Source organism: Apium graveolens, chromosome 6, assembly GCF_009905375.1.
Source record: "Apium graveolens cultivar Ventura chromosome 6, ASM990537v1, whole genome shotgun sequence".
NCBI lineage: Eukaryota > Viridiplantae > Streptophyta > Magnoliopsida > Apiales > Apiaceae > Apium > Apium graveolens.
In genome coordinates this window covers 241,869,312-241,884,416 of record NC_133652.1, presented here as the reverse complement: position 1 = coordinate 241,884,416, position 15,105 = coordinate 241,869,312, and positions in this window count along the sequence as shown.

Here is a 15,105-nt window from a genome sequence, read left to right as displayed (position 1 = left end):
ATCTCTCTCATTTTCGATACGGCTCACAAGTGGTAATTTTGTCTAACAACAAGTTGATATTTCAAGAAAAATTAGGTGCATCAGAGAAAAATATGGTGAATATATCAGAGAAGGGTAAGAATGATTTTTGAGAAGTGTTTGATTCTACATCTTGGGTTAGAACCTATGGGGTATGATAGACTCATAGTCAGTTCCTAAAATCAATGAGAGTTGATGATCACAAACTTTCAAAGTACAATATCAGAGAATTTAGAGATCAACATCAAAGTGATTCAGGAGCTTATAATCTTAGTATTAAGAAAATATACCTTTTACTTACCACCACAAGGATTCATGAAGAATGTCTCAGATGATTATTCTTTCTGATTTTTTTGGCAATTCTATCCATTCAAATCTCATAAGCTTAAAATAGTTCATGTTAGTCCAATAACTAACAAGATTGACATAAAGCAATCAGAGTTAAAATCACAAGATCAAATATTTATGCTAAGAGTGCAATTAACAAGACTATACCAAAGTTGATTAGTCACATTAAAACTGAATCAATTATACTATACTCCTGACATAAAAATATCACAACTATCTCAGTTATGCCGCATATTTATTCTAGCACAAGTACTAATAATTAGAAAATCAAAGTAATCCAGTAGTCTACTATCAGAGTTTCGTTTGACTGGAGATACGATGTCATTTATATTTATCGAAAAGACCTTTAACTAGCCTTTCACCTCTTTTTAAAATAATGAATGGGATCAGCGTGGTAGCTCGACTAGATGGAGTTGACCAATAGTGACTAGCCGCCCCACGGAGTAGGGATGCCTTGAGGATTCAATATCATCTTCTTCACTGGACACCTCGAAAGCCAACTCCACTCAGGGTCCAGTACTCAAATATCACACAGACCATTAAATCAGAGCATGAGTGATATGTGTGTGTGCCAAAATAAATATCAATATCATAAGTGTTTGTATCAGAGAAAAGCATATAACATGAAATCATTCACACAACTCATATATTGCTTCAAAAATTCTACTTACTTACCAACTAGCATATAACATGTAAAGCATGGTATTTAGCAAAAAAAACATGTAAAGCATGGTAAACAGTTAACTTCAAAAGTTTACAAACATGAAAAATATAATGATAATAGATATGTAAACTTACATTCCCCTCAATGCATCATCATAGGGGTTGCAAAGTTTATTGCACGGAATTACATTTGTTGATTTCCAATTACTTAGACAAATTCAACATGCCAAGTTCACTAACCAAGTTGTTGAAGGTAGCTTCATTAAGTGGTTTTGTGAAAATATTTGCAATTTGATCCGTTGTGGGAACATAATGAAGTTCCATAATAATATTCATTATATTCTCTCTTATAAAATTATACCTATATCAATATGTTTGGTCCTAGAGTGCTGAACATAATTTTTTGAGATTGTTATGGCACTTGTGTTGTCATAGAAGATAGAAATATTCCTCAAGTCAAGTTTATAGTCTCAGAGATGGTTTCTCATCCAGAGAATTTGAGAACAGCAGCTTCTAGCAGCAATGTATTCAGCTTCACCAATAGATGTATAAACTGAATGCTGCTTCTTGCTAAACCAGGAAACCAATCTCCTTCCAAGAACTGACAGCTTCCTGAAGTACTCTTCCGATCAATCTTACAACCAGCATAATCAGAATCTGTATAGTCGATGAGATCAAAGCCCTTATCTTTAGGATACCAGATACCTAGATTAGATGTACCTTTTAGATATTTAAAAATTCTTTTGACGGCTATCAGATGTGATTTCTTCGGATCAGTTTGGAACTGTGCACACAAACATGTTGCAAATATGATATCTGGACTACTCGCAGTCAGGTAGATAAGTGATCCAATCATTCCTTGGTAGTTGGGGATATCCACTTTCTTACCAAACTTGCTTTGATCAAGTTCTGTGGCAGTTTCCATCGTAGTCTTTGCAGGTGTTGAACCTTCCAATTTGTGTTTCCTTAGAAGATCTCTGATGTACTTTGTTTGATAAATGAAGATACCATCTGGCTTCTGGCTCACTTGAAGTCCAAAGAAAAAATTTAACTCACCCATCATACTCATCCCATACCTACTCTGCATAAGCTTAAAAAACCTTGCACAAAGTGCATCATTCGTAGATCCAAATATAATGTCATCAATATAGACTTGCACAAGTATAATACCATTTTTATGCTTTTTATGAAACAAATTCTTATCTATGACACCTCTAGTGAAACCATTTTCAAGAAGAAATTCCGAGAGAGTGTCATACCATGTTCTTGGCGCTTACTTAAAACCATAAAGAGCCTTGAAGAGAAGATTAACAAAATCTTCAAGCTCAGGATCTATGAAGCAGGGGGTTGCTTCACATATACCTCTTTTTCAAGCTCTCCATTCAGGATGCACTTTTCACATGCATCTGATATACCTTAAAATTTGATTATAATGCAAATGCTAAAAACATCCTGATGGTTTCAAGTCTAGAAACCAGTGCGAAGGTTTCATCATAGTCGATCCCTTCTTCTTTATAATATCCCTTTACTACCAGTCTCACCTTGTTCCTTATAACAATTTCATCTTCATCAAGCTTGTTTTTGAAAATCCACTTGGTTCCAATCAAAGATTTATCTTTAGGACTATGTACAAGCTTCCATATTTTATGTCTTTCAAACTGATTAAGCTCCTCTTATATAACAATCACCCAATCTGGATCTCCAAGAGCTTCATTTACTTTCTTTGGTTCCATTTGAGAAATAAACCTAGAATAAAGGCATTCATTCACAGTATCTCTTCTAGTCTGAACTCTTGCCTCTGCATCACCAATAATTTGATCAACAATATGGGATTTACTCCATTTTACAGCTTTAGGCAAATTAGCTCTAGATGACTCAACATTTTCAGCATTATATTGAGTCTAACTAGCGGATCCTTGTTCTTCTCCCCCTAATTTGTTTCCATATCGATCTCCAGAACCTGAAACTTGTGGACTTGTCTCAGAGATAGTGTGGCTCTGCTCTCCTGCATTTCCATTGTCACCACTGTCATCTGGATCATCGGGATTTGAATCAGAATTATGATCATTATTAGGATCATTGCCATTGTCATTGTTATTTGGAACAACCTCAGGTTCATCTTTGTCATCAGAAAGATCTTCAACATCAAGATTAACAGAACTTTCTTCCTTCTGAATACTTGGGAGCTTGGCATCATCAAAATATACATTAAGGCTCTCCACAACCTTTTGATCACTAATCACATATACCCTATACGCTTTTGACTTCAGAGAATAGCTCAGAATGATACATTCTTTAGCTTTAGCATCAAACTTGCCAAGATGATCATTGTCCTTAAGCACGAAGCACTTTCCTCCAAATACATAAAATTATTTCACTGATGATTTCTTGTTGGCCATTAACTCATATGGGGTCTTTTCATACACCTTTTTAATCAGGGTCCTGTTTTGAGTATAACATGCAGTGTTAACTACTTCAGCCCAGAAGTAGGTAGCAAGATTGGCTTCATTAAACATGGTCCTTGCATCTTCAACCATTGTTCGATTCTTCCTCTCAACCACTTCATTTTGTTGTGGTGTCCTTGGTGCTAAAAACTATCTTGAGATACCCTTCTCGGTGCAGAAATTATTCATCTTTGCATTTCTGAATTACGTTCCGTTATCTGATCTGATAGTACAAACAGGCACTCCAGCTTGTAGCTGAATTTTCTGAATTCATGGTCTTGAAGTTTAAGTGGGGAAAGTTTCTTATTCCACAACTAACTTTCATCTGGAGAAACTTTATTGTAGAAGCATATTACTTCACCATCTTCAGCAGAGTTCTAGTCAGCTACAAACAAATCACTGTTTCTCACTCTATTGAGAGTAAGCTTCTTATTTTTCTAATTAGAGATCAAACACTTCTCCTTCTTAAACAAAATTTCACATTCTTTATCACACAATTGATTGATACTAAGAAGATTATGCATAAGTTCTTCAACCAGAGAGATTTCATCAGTGATGACATTACCAATTTCCAAACAGCCATATTCCGCTATATAAATTTTGTTGTCATCTCCAAAAGTAACCATCAGGCCAGATTTCTCAACCACCTTTGATAGCAGGGCTCTATCTCCGGTCATATGCCTTGAACATCCACTGTCCAGAATCCACATGACCTTCTTCTTCTTAACGCCCTGAAAATAAAGGGGATTAAGTTTTCTTTGGTACACAAACTAAGTTGAGTACATCGAACTTAAAAGCATTTGAATATTTATCATTTTTCTTAACAAAATTAACGGGATTAACATTATTTTCTTTATCATTGACTGGTTCCTTGTCACTTGTAGAAGTACCACCAGACTTACTCTTGGGCTTGGTGACAGATGCCACTTTCCTAGATTTAGAAGGGCTCACAGTCTTTGATCCACTAGTGTTCTTATAAGCATGGTTATCATGATTATGAGATGTACTATGTGAGTGTGTGAAATCAAGATAAGTGTTCATGAAAGAAACTACACATGGCATACAAACAAAGTTATTACACTTAGAAGATTTTGGCATGTTACGCATATTATGCACATAAGCATTCTTAACATTGTCTACTTTAACCTTTCTACAAGCATGAGTAAGGTGAGCAACAGAACCACAGTTATTACATAACTTTCTAGGGTCATTAGCTTTTATCCTACCATTTTCATTCCTGCTTCTCATAGTTTTGGAAGTAAAAACCTAGTCCAACACAAGATTGGTCAGTGTCACTAGCAACAGACATAAGATTCTTTTCCTTTTGTCTTCTTGAGCTCTCAAGATCCTCAACAAGCATCTCATGATGAATATAAAGATTATCTTCATCAAAGGGCTCGACACTAGCTTTCTTAAATAGAGGCTTCCTTGCTCCTTTAAGAACATGAGGTGTAATAAGGGGATTGATAACTTTATCCTTAGGGTCATCCTCAACTACACGTTTCTTAGAAGATTTTCTAAGTTCGTCATACTCTAGACCTATCCCAAACTTTTCCACCAACTACTTGATCAACTACGAGCTTCTTAGAAAGATTAGCATCATCAGTAAATGCATGCAATTTATTATCTACATAGATAATCTTGCTCTGAAGTTCTTCATCTGTCTCAAGGCGCTTTTTAATCTTAAGCTTAAATATTAATTTATCTGCTTAAGATTTTTCAAGGCAACATTATCAAGAACTATCTTATCATTTTCAATTTGGATTTTCTTTATTTCTTCTTCCAATTCACCTACAGTCTCCTTGGTGCACCTTAGTGTAGTACAAACATTTCTATAGACTTCTCTTAAGGTGGTATATTGCTCGACATATTCCTTAGTATTGCATTGTACCATACGTGTGTCGTAAGAAACTACATTTGAGTACACTGGGACGGTTTATCTAAAAGCGAAACACTGTTCATTCTCATGTAAATTATCAACAGGTAAAGCACGAACAATTGAAAATAATACATGTGAAGAAGATTCTGCCATTAGTGCAAAATTTCCAAATTTCTCTTCTTCATCATCAATGGCATTCCAACTTTTTCCTTCAGCTATGTAATATTTCACTGGATATTTCTTTGAGCTGCCAAAATCCCTTTTCTGATAAACCTTTCCTTTGTCCTTAGCTTGTGGGGACTTTCTGCATTTAGTCATAAAAATGCCAAACCTAATCACAATTGTAGCATCTGAACCTGCTTCTGCCAACCATCCATGTCTTGTAGTCAGATGCTGAAGATAAATTTGACCCTTTTCCACGCTTGCTGCTTCCAGAATCCCTAAAGCCTTGCTTTCTTCTAAACCTGATGTTACCGAACATCCCTTCAAGGTTGGCCATAGTGGGATCCATACTCTGCAGCTCCTCAGTGGTATAATAATCACTTGGGTTACAAGAGAGGTTAACATCATCCATCTCATCTTCAAAGAGCATTTCAATTTTAGACTTCGGCTTTGCAGCAGTTATATCTAGCTCTTTGTCATCACTTGCAACAAGCGCAGTGGTCTTGGGCAATTTATAATTCTTTCTATCAAATGTACCAACACCATATGTGGTTTTCCTTTGTTCTTGCTTCATCTCACGTACCTTCATTTTACCATACAACTTCTCAAGGATCATGGTCTCAAAGTTAGCACGCTCACGAATAGATGAGGCTTTATTCTCTAAATGGTGAAGCAAGGTCAGCATGAACTTCCTGTTGACTTCTCTCTGAGGATAATTCTTATCATGTATATCCAACTCGTTCAACAATTTATTAAGCCTTTCAAATACTTGGTTTATACTTTCTCCTGGTAAAGATTTATATGCCTCGTATTTGAAGTCAAGATATGCAGTCGATTTTGCCTTACGTCTTCAGTTCCTTTAATCAGCCCTCCCACATATTTTTAACACTTTCACAGACATCGAATCCACTAAAATTGGTGACTTATATCATCCATCAAATCCACTAAAATAAGCTGTAGGTCTTCATCCAATCCAAATTCTTTGTCTTTTGTAGTCCATTCAAATTCAAGACATAGAACTTGAGTTCCAACAATAGTTGCATGTTCCTTCATAGGTATATGTCTTCCATTCCTTAAGACATTCATATTTTCTGGATTTGAAGCCCGAATATATAAAAGTATCTTTTTCTTTCATAGATTATATTATGATTTATCAAATTGAGGAACCATAATACTACTAACTTTCTGAACTCATATTTTCAGATATGAGAAAATTTTGCAATATACCGTCTCAAAATACAACTACCCAATCAGTCAACAATACCAAAATCCAATCAAGTTAAAACCAACAAACCTAAAATCAGATCTACACCAACGAAAGCACTCTCAGTCTCCGTACAAATCAAAATTAACACGGAACTCGCTAATCTAACAGATCTAATCCGTATATCGATTAACATGCTCTGATACCAGTTGTTAGGTCTAGAGTTCAATTACAGAGGGGGTGAATGTAATTTAATTGTTTTTATCAAATTTTAAGCAGCAGAATGAAAACTAAAATGGCTAAACACAATATTCGAGATTAAATTTTTGTATTAAGAAAAACAACCACGAGGGTTTGCTTACAACTCCAAATACAAAATATTCAAAGAAATAAATATAAAAAACTGATATAATAAGCTATCAATCTAGGGTTCTCTTTATCACTCAAACAAGCTAGAGATCTTATCAAATAACTTATCAAAATATAGATCTAAAGCTTATGAATGTAGCTGTGTGACTATTTATGGTGTGAGTAAATTTTGACAACACTTCTCCTTGTAAAAACCTTAAAAGAATCAAACTAGCTCTCAAAAAAAGAATTTCACAGAGTTTCAAATTGTATTATTGGAGAAGAGTACTTGTTTATTCAAAGATCTGATGGATATATAATGATTTGACTTGATTGAGAAGATAGGGACATGTGGCTCATTGTAGTCCATTCATTTGAACTTGGAGTGCTACAAATTGACCAAGTCAAGCTACAAATCGACCATGTAATGTTCCAAGGACTACAAATCGATAATAGGTTCTTGTATAAGTTATAAGTCGATAGTACATTGCTTGGTTAGCTTAGAAATCGACCATAGGGTCCACTTGAAGCTACAAATTAACCTAGGATGCTTGAATTTCCTTGGAAATCGACCATGTGCTTAAGAATAAGCTAGAAATCAACAATAGAAGGTCCATGGCTCCTAGATATCGACCAAGGAAGAGAAATAAGCTTGATGGTGACTTGACATGTCCTAGAAGTCTACAAATCGATTATGAAACTTTCTTTGAAGCTAGAAATCGACAAGTATCTACTTTCGGCTCCTAGAAATCTTCCAAGCTTGTACCATTCTTCTTGAAACTAATCGACCAAGAGGTAAAAGAAAGGTTTTAGTCATCCCATGTGCGTGATAGTGACATGTCATATCATTTTTTTTGAGTTTCCATCTTACAAATCGACAATGTCCTATCTAGGAAGGATTGAAATCGACCCAAGGCTTCCCTTTAAGCTTGCAAATCACTAATACAAGTCCAAGCACTTGTACTTAAATTATTCTTCAACCCTTTAAGCCATTCATGTGTGCCTTGAACTGTAGTCCTCTGTATTTTTCAATTCTTCAGTCTTTTGTCTTCAAATCTTCTAATCTTCAGTCTTCATAATTAAATTATTTAACATTAACCTTGATTATGAATACCACTTAACATTATTTATGAGAATAACATTTAGTTTCCCTTCACGAATCACTGATGCCTAGTACAATTGGTCTAACTCACAGAAGACTAGTTCCGCTCTCAGGCCTTCGTATCATAACTATACAATCTATTGTTAAGTTTTCTATAATATCCATTCAGCTTCACTTAGAATCCTTTAGGTATTCACACTAACCCTAATAACTGCTTCAAATGAGTTCAAATTTATTACTCAGTTGCCTGAACATATTAATGAACTTCATATGGTATTCTATTGACGTTTTTTTCGCTGCAGCTACCAAGATCATTATGTATATACCAAATCAACATTCTGAATTAAGTCTAGTGAATAGAGATTATTTGCAAGTTCTCGTTCTACGTTGAGTTATCCAAACCAGTATTTTTGGGTTAGACATTCTGCTTCAAACTTACTCAACATATAATATTACTAGTTGAATTAGCGGGGTATGATCATACGAGTGAAAGTACATTAGGACTCTATATGACTAAGGCATTTGGAGAGAATGTGAAAAAAGAGGATACAAGATTCTTTCCAGTAGTTTAGAAGTGAAAATGATGTATTATTGTGGTAAATATTAATAGTTTATGTCATTTACAGGGAGAAATAAAAAATATTTTTTTGAAGTTATTAAGAATACGATATGGAATAAAATTAATGGGACATGAACACCTCTATTTTCTCGCAAATTGGGGAATATATAATAAATTATGTTACTCATGCTATATATGTTTATGTTATGAGTTATTTTAGACTTTCTAAGAGTCTCATTAAAAGTCTAAATGGAATGATTTCTTGAGTTTGGTGGGAAGGATCAGAGGAAAAGAAGGAAAATACATTGGTGCAAATGAAAAATACATAGTCAATATAAACAAAAAGACGTAGTGAGATTTAGAGATCATGAAAATTTTAATCAAGTTCTTCATACTAAACACATTTGGAGGATTTTAATAGATCTAGATGGCCTTTCTAGTAAAAAACTTTAAAGACAACTATTTTTCCAGTGACACCATTTTTCAAGTTAAGGGAGACTCAAAAAATTCATTTGTCTGTATGAGATTACTATGGAGAAAAAACTATTTTACGCAAATTTAGATGGAGAATTGGTAATAGAAAAAATGTGAGGGTGTCGGAGAATCCTTAAATTTCGAGACCTCGAATTTTTAATTTATTTTATAAACCTTTGATTTCACTTGATTTGAGGGTTATGAATTTGAAATTAAATGATGAAAAATTTAATGAAGTTTTGATAAGAAATATCCTTAATAAAGAAGATGCTAATATTAATTTGAAATTTATATATTCATATGTTGGTATCCAAGAAATATTGTTTGACACTTTTTAAAAAAAGGTAAATATAATGTAAAAAGTGGCTTTAAGATTACTATATCTATATGGATGCTATGCTGGATCATCAAATCTTCAGAAAGCAGAAACTTGATGAAGATTATTATGGAATGTTAAAATTTCACAAAATGTTAAATATTTATTCTGGGAGGCAAGTAACTTACGAGCTTCCTATAACTCTGGGCTTGTTTAGAGAAAATTCTACAAATAAAAGGGTGTAAAAGTTGTGGATATCATGTTGATGAAGTTATAGTTCATGTATTTTGGTGGTGTTCCAAATCCAATAAAGTATGGAAGAAAATTCAGCTCAGAAAGTATATTAAAAATCATAAATATATATAAATTGATTGCATCTTGTCAGATTTGTGTATATAATTTTCATCTTTTCAAATGGAAGAAAATTCATTTATGGAAATATATCAAACTGAAGTATAACCATGCTCTTATAAAAAATTGGTATTCAAGAAATTGCAGAGTGCGGAATCAAATAGCTTAACAAATTAATAAATTGATTAACTGGTTTGCAAATTATATACAGGTCTGGAAATCAGCTCACACGCCCAGTGTTTGTCATAATAACAGTAGTTTGGAAAGCTATAGGTATTAACCAATAAAAATATAATGTATTGGCGAGTGCCTCTACATAGAAAAATGATTTTGGAATTGGCATTATCATAAGGGATCATGAAGGCCATGTTCGTTTTGCTAAAATATATTACTCAAATCATATGTGTGGTGTTATTCATGCTTAGTTACTGGTTATTAAAGAAGGGATTATCTTGGTACTAGGGGAGGGATGTAGATTATTCAATATAAAGTCGGATTGTATAAATGCCTTTTTATATTAAAGAACTATGAAAAATATGTACTGATTTAGATAATGTTTTAATTTCAATAGCAAATATTTGCTTCCAAGTGCACATGCATAAATTTTATCTATTGAGAGACAAATGGAGTTGCAAATAGTTTAGCTAAAATAGCCTTAAAATCTTATATTTGTGTTGTATGGAAAAAGAACTTCCATCGCTTGTATGTACTGCTTACTAGCAGGCATGCCTTAAACTTTTAATTATAATTAATCATTAATGTTTGAGTTTTAAAAAACTCCAATAATATTCATATATAATACTAAAAAGATAATGAAAGTAACACATACTAACAACTAATTTGAATTGCAATATAACTGAATAAAATTGAAGGTTTCAGTTAGTTACTAAAATTGAGGCTCACTTCTTCATCCTTAACTTCTTCGTAAAAATATAAAATAGATTATATAAATATATTTTGATCATCCATATTAAATAGAATTAAAAGGAGTCTATTATATCTTTCGTACACTTTGTCAATATTTTTTTTGTGTTCTTACGATCGTCGAAAATAAAAATGAAAATTTTAAAAATGGTAAATTGATGCATGATCTATGACCATCCATATTGAAGTCGATCACGTTTCAGTACAAGAAAATGTGTTCATAGTTTCATAGATTGATTCATTATCCATGTATATTAAGCCATAATGAGAAAGAACAATCCGTAAATAGTTCAAAAAAAGATCGTCAAGCTCATAAAGAAATATAGACTAAATCCTTGTAATAAAATATGCTCCCTTATTTCATTAACCACCTGTTGGTTAAAACTTTTTCACAATTCTTGCAATGGTCTACATATTACTAGCATCATCATGTATGTAAAGTTCTTTGTAGATAATTATAGTTCCCTATTTTTTTAAACTATGAACATATTGAGCATTTTAATTATCGAAGTTATCAATATTTTAAATAGAATAATAATTATCATAAATCTAGAAGTATTGAATTTGGTGTTGAAAGGAAAGAAAAATTGATATACTATTACTAAAGTTTCAAGAGCAGTAGAGAGTGAAATCTTTCAGAAATTTGATTAGACTATCGACAAATTTAGAGAAAATGCTATAAATTTTGACAGATTGGTTTGGTTCGACTAACAAAGATGTAGTGGTAATGCTATCAAGTTTCAAAAGTCCTTGCAATACATGTGTATGCATTAGTTCAATTAATAACGTGAATTATTAGTACAAGATACACTAAAAAATTATTGATAAAAAATTGCATCCACTATTAATATTATATATCTTAATATCCCCTCTCAAAGTCACAATGATAAATCAAGAGGTTGTTAAACAAGGAACAGAGTCACGTATTCGAATAAGCTGCAAAATAAAAACAAGAGCATCTGAATAAATCTAAATATCGGAGTCACGTATCTAAATGAGCTTAAAACTTCCAAACGAATCCAAAACTGCACACAAGCGCGAAGAAATAGAATACATAAGTGTTTTTTTCATTTAAGAGCAAAGATAAACAAAACTATAATCGAAATTAATCTGAACCATAATCAAAGCTAGGCAAGAAGTCAAATCAGTAAGAGAACCATCCGATTATGAGGCTGATGTGACTATGACTACTCTCATCATAGCGTACAAGAAGAACGAAAATAATCCTGTGATGTGGCTGATGTGCCTAGGGCTACTCACATAATAGCACGCGAGAAAAAAGAAAATAATCTCACGATGAGGCTTATGTGCCTAAGGCCACTCCAATAAAAATGCATAAGATAAAAAGAAAGCATACCAACTATATGAAAATGTATGTGAGATTACTCTCATCATAACATATGAGAAAAAAGAATAGAAAGAAAGAAAGAAAACTAATCTTAAGAAAGAACCAACCTCATTATAAGGCACAAAAAAATGAAACGGAATCCAAAGTGAATCACATGAAGTTAACAATCAACACATAATTAAAATAATCATAAAATTTATCGCAACTAATTTAAGAAAAAAAGAACAATCATAAGTAAAATCCAAAATCAATATTACTAAAGAAAACATAACCAATTTGAATAAGAAAATGAGAAAAAATATTGAAACACGTGTTTTAAACTCAACATGTGGCAAACATCATGTTCAACTCTCCATCAAACTATCACAGATCGAATCCACCTAACTATAGAGCTTTACAAACAAATTATTAAGAAGGAAGAGAAAAATATGAATTCCTTATATAGTCGAAAATTAAACAATGATAAATGAAATTATCTAATAGGGAAACTAATAACGTAACTATCCAATAATGATTATATTATTATATATGTTAACAATTATGATAATTTTTATGTTGGACTTGTGGATATTTATAATTTTACATTTAGGAAATATACTTAAATTTATTATGAATTCAGAAGCACGATAAACTCGATTTTAAATTAAAAAAGTGGAAATTTCACACGAATTCTCACGATTAAATTCAGAGGGGCTATTTATTCGGGCACTTGAATTTGTAGTTTCACTATAATCATGATATGATAGTCTTTTAACAAAAATTTATTATAATTTTAAAAATAAATATCCACTACTAAAATTATACAATTATGTAATCATTGTTTATCAACCAAGTTATGATTTATATTAGAATTGGTGTTATTATATTTAGTCATTTTATTAACATACCAAGATAACTATTTTACTAGAATTTGTTAGAGAAAAATTAAATTCACTTAACATAAATTTATGTGAAGAATTAACCTGAAAACTATTAGCTCCAAAAAATCTAAAAGTTTGTTCAATTTTTTTAGGGATGAAAATATTGGTCCTCCATATCTTATTCTTCAAGATGAGATGAAGTTTTTCCCATATTAGACATCACTAGTCCATTATTTCATTTTAATGACTAGTAAGAAGAAGTATATTGATGTACCGTGTTGTGTGTTTATACTACATTCCTTGAGTTTGTGAATAGCTCATCCATATTGAGAATATGTCGAGAAAGAATAGTTGAGACATAACTCATTAACCCTGCTTCCAGTTCAAAGAATTCAATTTACGGAATCGAAAATGATAATATGTTTGAAATATTATAATTATTGAAAGAAGAGGAGAGATGAAGATGAAATGAAACATGGATACAAAAAAGAGAAGAGAGTTTAGAATAGAAATTTATAATTATTGAAAGAAGAGGAGAGATGAAGATGAAATGAAACATGGATACAAAAAAGAGAAGAGAGTTTAGAATATAAATTTTGAGAATAAGAGGTCAAGATTGGGTGAAAAAAGACGGAGTATTTACTTTCATCAGATTGTATATATTATCTACAATGTATATAACTATTTTTCTTTATAGTGGCAGTTTTTCTTTAGTTATATTCTACTTTCAGTAATTACAATTATTTTTACTTCATGTATACACATTTTGTCATGATTTTTTTATAATATATATCTTTCAGGATCATATCATTCATTATAAAAAATGTATGTATTAATTATAACAAAACAAAACATATACACCTAAACATATTAACATATAATAAAAATTTCTATATTAGTATCATACTATTATTTCAATTTTCTTATCTTGAAATATATAAATGATAATGTGTTTAGTGTATCAACTGAATGCATTCGTATTTATATATAAGAAGTTAAATATCATGTTTAAAATTTACATGATTAGGTCATATCGTATGTATGCATAACGGAAGTAAAATTGACCAATAATTTAGAAAATAATATATTTTCTCTATGTGTTTGAAACATGATTATTTATATTATTTATTTGAGAAAAATAATTTTTACAGAAATTATTAAATAAAAATTGATGATTATTTTATTGAATATTACTTTTTGTGAAATAAACAACTTAAAATTTTATTATATAATATGCATTGAAGTTTTTAGTTATTTCGTGTTGTGATATACTTCATAAGTTAGTATTTCATAAAATAAGTCAATAAAAATCTATATTCCAAATTTCATTCAAGAATATTTTGAGTGTGATTAAAATTTAGTAAAGATGATAATTACTTAGAATTTCAAGAATGTCTTAAAGATGATAACTGATACTTAAATTAAAAAAAATTAGTGAATGTACAGTAGAACAATACTATATATAGTAATAACCTCGTCATTATATAAAAAATTACGGTCCCAACTTGGGTTAGTTATAATTAAGAATAACCTCTACATTGTAATATTCTATACTTTTTATAAGTACATCCGTTATTAATTTTCCTTTATATAAGAATAAAAATGCTTAACATTATATATACACACATATACGTATGTCTATATACATATATATATATATATATTTATGTGTGTGTATGATAAATAAAGAAATATATAATATAGTCTTTTACATAATTAAACATTAAAAATGACTTAAAATATTTTTCCAATGCTATATCGTTTTGATTAACACTGTATGATCACCTTCTTATCAATTTGTTTCAGAAAATTCATATATTTGATTTTAGAGTAATTGGCAGTTGTAACCCACTTTTATTTTTATTTTTGCGATTTAGGTCTACATTATTTTCTCTGTCAACTTACACTCCATAAAATTAATTTCGCTTCAATTTGCACCCCATTAACGACTTTCCATCCAAGATAACCGTTAACTTTAACGGAAGCAGAGGCATTTCAGTAAATTACTAATTAAAACAGAAGAAAATAAGAGTAATTGGCACTTTGTAACCCATTTCTTTGAACATTTTTCAATTCGGGTCTATATTATGTTTCCTTGCAAGTTG